This window comes from Myxine glutinosa, chromosome 2 (assembly GCF_964187855.1).
Source record: "Myxine glutinosa chromosome 2, kmMyxGlut1.1, whole genome shotgun sequence".
NCBI classification, from domain to species: Eukaryota; Metazoa; Chordata; class Myxini; order Myxiniformes; family Myxinidae; genus Myxine; species Myxine glutinosa.
The window spans coordinates 111,045,786-111,053,124 of NC_136262.1; positions in this window are offsets into that span (position 1 = coordinate 111,045,786).

Sequence of the window (7,339 nt, forward strand, 5' to 3'; positions counted from 1 at the left end):
CGCACTCCCACTCATCGTCCCAGCGCACCTGGTCACAGCAACGCACACGATCGCACCTCCTGTCTGCAAACCCTGGCTAAATCACCTGAGTTCATCCCCATCGTACAAACAAACATGAAGCTCACCCTGTTCAATACCCGGTCCCTCAACAACAAAAGCCTCATCCTGAACGACTACATTCTGGATAATAAACTGGACTTTCTTTGTCTCACTGAAACCTGGCAACAACCTCTGGACTACCTCTCACTCAACCTCACTACACCCAATGGATATTCATACATCAATAAACCACGCTCGGAGGGCCGAGGTGGTGGAATTGCCGTAACACACCGACAGGACATCAAGACCAGCCTCATCTCCATCTCATCTGCTCCATCATTTGAACACCTGGCTTTTAAACTCTCTGGTCACACGCAGTCAGTCATGGCTGTCGTCTACCGCCCTCCCAAACCACACCCATCATTCCTGTCTGACTTCTCCTACTTTCTGACCCAGCTCTGTTCCCTCTCCCCCTCAATCCTCCTCCTCGGTGATTTCAATATCCACATGGACTCCACTGACTCCACAATAACCACTGACTTCACTGATTTACTCACCTGCTTTAACCTCACTCAACATGTCAACTTTCCTACCCATAACCGTGGGCACATTCTGGACCTTGTCTGCTCTACTGGATTAATTTTGCACCATCTCTCTGGCTCCGACCTCACCCTCTCTGACCACTTAGCCATCACTATGACCATCAACATCCCCACCCCAGCACCAAGGCATTATCACACTATCAACTTCCGTAAGCTAAACGCTCTTTCACCTACCTTATTCTCATCCACCCTCTCTGAAAAAATGTCCACTTCTCCCTTCGTTGACCTCCACACCCCTTCTGACCTCACTGACTACTACAAACACACTCTCTCCTCCTGCCTTGACCAGCTTGCGCCTATAAAAACCAAATCAGTTTCTTTCACCCATTCTGCTCCCTGGTTTACCCCTGAACTCCGCCTGATGAAAACTCGTGCTCGCCAACTTGAAAGACTCCGCAATAAAACAGGTCTCACAATTCACTCCCAAGCCTACAAGGACCACCTACAGCACTACAAAGATGCCTTCTCCCGCGCCCGCTCCGCCTACTACTCTCAAATTATCCACTCTGGCCCCGGAAACCCAAAAGCACTCTTCTCTACAATAAACAAACTCCTCAGCCCCATGAACACCACCACCCAGTCATTCACAGTAGACAACTGCATCTCCTTCCTTTCATTCTTCCAAAGCAAAATTGACAACATCTACAACAGCTTAACCACCACCGCACCCGCTCCCCCTTATCCTGCCAACCCCTGTCTCAGTTCTCCCCAGTCTCCCCTACTGACCTCTCTGAACTCCTCATAGGAATGAAAACTGCCACCTGCACTCTGGACCCCATCCCCTCCAGCTTTGTCAAGGCCTCCCTTCCTGGCCTCCCTTCCTGCTCTCTCTCCACTTCTCACTGCAACAATAAACTCCTCCCTGTCTACAGGCATCGTCCCACCATCCCTCAAAATTGCTGCTGTTACCCCCATTCTGAAAAAACCTGGACTAAACCCTGACACCCTAAACAACTTCAGACCCATCTCCAACCTACCCTTTCTGTCAAAAGTTTTGGAACGCGCTGTAGCCACTCAACTCAAACATCACCTCTCTGCCAATAACCTGTATGAAACATTCCAATCCGGATTCCGCTCCAACCACAGTACTGAAACTGCTCTCCTCAAAATCACCAACGACCTTCTCCTCTCCTCTGATGCTGGCAACCTCAACATTCTCATCCTCCTCGACCTCAGCGCCGCCTTTGACACCATCAATCACACCATCCTCCTCACCCGACTTGAAACCACCTTTAACATTACCGGCACTGCCCTCTCTTGGATCAAATCATACCTCTGACAGACGCCAGTTCATCTCCATCAATAACTGCAAATCCCCCACTGCTCCCCTCCCCCAAGGTGTCCCCCAAGGTTCAGTTCTTGGCCCCCTCCTCTTCATCCTGTACCTGTCCCCCCTTGGTCACTTAATCCGCCGTCATGGTCTCCAATTCCACTGCTTCGCCGATGACATCCAGCTTTTCATCTCCACCAAGTCCATCTCCACCGCCACCCACTCTATCCTGACAAACTGCATCACTGAAATAAAATCCTGGCTTCAAATCAACTTCCTCAAACTTAACTATGATAAATCTGAAATAATCATCATTGGCCCAAAAACGCTCACCAAATCCACCCATAACTTTGCCCTCAACATCGACGGTTTCCCAGTATCCACCTCCCCTCCCATCCGGAATCTTGGCAGCATCTTTGACCAAACCCTCTCCTTCGACAAATACACTAAACAAATCACAAAGACAGCCTGCTTTCACCTGAAAAACATCGCCCGTCTCCGTCCATCCCTCTCCTCCACGGCTGCAGAAACCCTCATCCACGCCTTCATCACCTCCCGTCTGGACTACTGCAACAGCCTCCTCTATGGTTCACCCTCAATAATCACCAATAAACTCCAATACATTCAGAACTCCGCTGCCCGTCTACTCACCCATTCCCGGACCCGTGACCACATCACCCCCGTCCTTTATAAGCTTCACTGGCTCCCCATCCCCCAGAGAATCCAGTACAAAATCCTCCTCTTGACCTACAAAGCCCTCCATAACCTGGCCCCATCCTACCTGACTGACCTCCTCTCCAGACACACTCCCACCCGCAACCTCCGCTCTGCTGGTACCAACCTCCTGACCCCCCCCCCCCCCCCCCCCATCCGGACCAAATTCAGATCCTGGTGGGACAGGACCTTCTCCATCGCTGTTCCCACCCTCTGGAACTCACTACCTCACAGCATCAGAGACTCCTCCTCACTCACCACATTCAAAACATCACTCAAGACCCACCTGTTCAACACTGCATTCAACATTTAACCCACAGCATTTAACCCCTGACTATCTCTTCTCCTTCTCCTTCCTTTTGCTTTGATTATTTACCTATTGATTTTTGTCTTTTTGCACTTATTTTTTTGTACTCTGTCAAAGCGTCTTTGGGCTTCTTGAAAAGCGCTATATAAAATAAATGTATTATTATTATTAAGTGCTAGGTTGTGTCTACACTGTTCATCCCAGCAACTCTGAGTGCTTTTATCTCAGACTCCTGCACAACATTCATGGTCCAACCTCATTCCAGGACCTCAAGACAGTTGCTGGATATGTCTGTGCAACATACCGTGAAGCTTGCCTGAGAAGAGGTCTCTTGGAAGATGATGCACACTGGAACAGTACCTTGGAAGAGGCTGCAGTCTCGCATTCTCCAAGCAAGATGAGGAGCCTCTTTGCTATCATTATCTGTGCCTGTTCACCATCCAATCCTGAGCAACTTTGGCATAATCACCAGGACAGCATGACAGAAGACATACTGTATCAAGCACAACAAGAGTCAAAAAACCCAAACCTGCAGTTCACCTCTGCCATGTACAACCAAGCACTGGTACTCATTGAAAATACTGTACAGTCCATGGCTGGCAAGGATCTTCAACAGTGTGGACTGCCTGCTCCTGTACGAACTGAACCTGCAACTCTCAGTCGAGAGATGCTTCAGGCAATCACCTATGACATTCAACAGCTGCAACAGTATGTCCACCAAAATTAACCACTCTTGGTTCCAGATCAAAAAGAAGCTTATACAAGGATCAAACAATTGTTGACATCTGACTCGGGTGGAATTGTTTTCCTTGATGCCCCTGGTGGAACAGGCAAAACGTTTTTGATCAACTTAATTTTGGCACAAGTTCGTTCACTACAGCAGATTGCTATGGCAGTGGCCTCATCTGGAATTGCTGCAACTTTGCTCACAGGTGGCAGGACTGCTCATTCTGCCTTTAAGCTGCCACTCAACCTGGCCCACAATGAGAGTCCTGTGTGCAATATTGGCAAAGGATCTGGACAGGCACAGGTTCTAAAGCAGGCCAAGCTGATAGTATGGGATGAGTGCACAATGTCTCACAGACCTGCATTTGTGGCTCTCGATCGCACCGTACAGGATCTCAGCGGTAACGCTAAAATCATGGGTGGAGTCACACTCTTTCTCTCTGGAGATTTCAGGCAAACTCTACCAGTCATTCCAAAGGGTACACCTGCTGATGAGTTGAGCGCATGCCTCAAATAATCCTATATTTGGAGATGAGTGGAAAAACTCCATCTTTCTACCAACATGAGAGTTGCACTTAATAGAGATGTCTCAGCAGGCCAGTTTCCAAAGGTTTTGCTTCAACTGGGCAATGGTCAGCTACCAGTAGACACTGAGACTGGAGATGTCAATACCTCCAAATTGTGGAACAATCATCAACACATCTGAAGAAATGCTATTAAAGGTTTATCCTAGCCTCTCACAGAATTATAAAACCCATGAGTGGCTTTGTGAACGTGCCATCCTTGCTCCCAAAAATGACATTGTGCAGGATATTAATGCCACCATCATTCAACAGCCACCAGACCAATCCACATGGTACAAGTCAGTTGACACTGTAGTTGATATTGACGATGCTGTCACCTATCCAACAGAGTTTCTAAACTCTCTTCAGCTCACTGGTGTTCCACCTCACAATCTGCAACTGAAAGTGGGAGCCCCCATTATGTTGCTACGAAATTTGGATGCACCAAAACTCTGTAACGGTACAAGACTCGCTGTCAAAACTCTTATGCCCCATGTGATCGAAGGCACCATTATGACTGGTTGTGCCAAGGGAGAGGATGTTTTTATTCCACGGATTCCCATCATCCCAACAGATATGCCATTTCAGTTCAAGCGCCTTCAGTTTCCAGTGAGACTATCATTTGCTATGACCATCAACAAGTCTCAGGGACAGTCTCTCAAGGTTGCTGGAGTTGAACTGACAAGTCCATGTTTCTCTCATGGTCAACTCTACGTTGCATGCTCACGTGTTGGGGCAAGCACACATCTTTTCATCAGAGCACCAAACGGCAGAACAAGAAATGTTGTCTACCCCAGAGCTCTTGCTGATTAAAACACATGTCTGTTAATATTTTACCTAGGCAGTGCTGGTGGCCCAATGGATCATGTGCTTGCTCGCCACGCAGATGATCCGCGTTCCAATCCCAGCAGCGGCAAAAATTTGTGAAGCCACCAAATGTGGCCCGTTCTGAGATATAGTCCCAAAATGGATTGAACTTGGACCTAAATCACCAACTCACTCACTCTTTTTTAACTTAAATGACAACGTATAGCAAGTTCTTATGTTATGTACATATAATTACATACAACATGAACTACATAACAACTTGCTATAAGTCGTCATTTACTTTCTACATATTTGGAACCCGGGCAACGCCGGGTACCTTTGCTCGTCTATCAATATTGTTGAAATGAAGATCAAATAGCTGTATGTTGAAATATGTTGAAAAAGTCAAAACTTTACATGGGGTGTACTTACTTTTTCACATGACTGTATATCATTTTTGGCCCGATCTCTCAATGGTGAAGAAAACCTTTTACAATTCTCACATCCAGATCTAGATCTTCACAAAAATGGAATCATTTTGTCCTTGTCACACACGCAACCTGTCCACCAAGTTTCGACCAAATCTGTGCACAACTTTTTGAGATATCGTGCCATATATAATTTTTGGCCTGATCTTTCAATGGTGAAGAATAACTTTTAAAATTCTCAGATCTGGATCTTCACCAAAATCTAATTATTTTGTCCTTGACACACACCCAACCTCTCCACCAGATTTTGTCTGAATCCACCCACATCCACTGAAGGTGTTAAAGGAACCTGGAATTTATTGATTCACTGTATAGCATTCGCCGTTTCTGTGTTGTCTGTTTGCATTTGGCCACCCACCAGTGCGTAACACGGGTAACTTGCTAGTGCACATGTATATACAGACTTGGCATTGAATATGGAATATTTTTTTGTGGGGGTGAACTTACTTTTCAAGATGACTTAGAACCAAAAGTTCATTGGAATTATGTTGAAATTATTCTAGATTTTGTTAATGTGACCTTTAAAAGAAACAAAAACCACATTTGACATTTTGAAGCAAATAAATTGATCCTTGAAAGTGATGCAAACTGATATGGAACTCCATTCACGGACAGTACTGTGTTAAACTTCTGTACGTTTTCGAGAAGTATCTCTTTATTTTGCACATTAGTCAAAAAAAAATTCAACAAAAACAAAAGTTAAATCATGACTGGGATTACGGACAGTAAAATTACAGTTCAGTACTTCGTGTAACCCCCACGAGCATTCAGGAGAGCACGTACACGTCAAGGCATGCTGTTCACGAGATTTGCCAAGGTTTGGACAGGAATCGCTTGCCATGCAGTGACAATAGCCTGCTGCAATTCACGCACAGAGGTAGGCTGCTGGTCCAACTTGTCGATTTGACGCGTTAATTCTGCCCACAAGTTCTCCATCGGATTTATATCCGGGGACATGGCAGGCCACTCCATATGCTCGACACCACTGTCAGCAAGAAAGTGTTGGATCATGCAAGCACGATGAGCCCATGCATTGTCATCTTGGAAGACAAAGTTTCCTCGAAAGGCTGCACGAGCAAATGAAAGCAATGTTTCTTCCAGAATGGCCTTGTACTTGAACTGGTTCAGGTTTCCATTCAGAACAACCAGGTCAGTTTTGCCCCCTGCATGAAAAGCAGCCCAAACGGTCACCCCACCAGCTCCAGCTTGGACTCTTGGCACTACACAATCTTCGTTGTAGGCTTCATGCACTTGTCTGCGCACTCGGACGCGGCCATCTTGACGATAGACCAGAAATCTAGACTCGTCAATGAAGATTACGTGATTCCAGTGTCCTGGCTGCCATTGACGGTGCTCTCTGGCCCACGCCCACCTCAATCGGCGCTGGCTGTGTTGTCTGGTCAGGCGTGGCTTTCTCAGGGGACGCCCGGCACGATAGCCTGCTTGAACCAGTCGTTGGTTGACTCGCCTTCTGGATGCAGGCACATTTGTCAGTTGCTGCCACTCAGCCCTAAGCCGATTAGCTGACTTGGTATGGCCATTGCAGACTAACCGGTACAGCTGGCGATCATGCCTCCTTGTGGTTCTGCGGGGACGTCCTAGCCTCGGTATTGATGTAGGGACACCCCCTTTGAGCATTTCGTTTCTGGATCTTTGACACCTGACCTTGAGTGATACCATACTGCCGAGCAATAGCACGCTGTTTCATGCTGGAATTTTGTAAAGCCACCACTCCATGACAAACAGCATTGTCGAGTTGACGGACCATCTCCAGAGGAAGCGGCAATAACTTTTGTAGACGTGGAGCAGTTGTTTTCCACTAA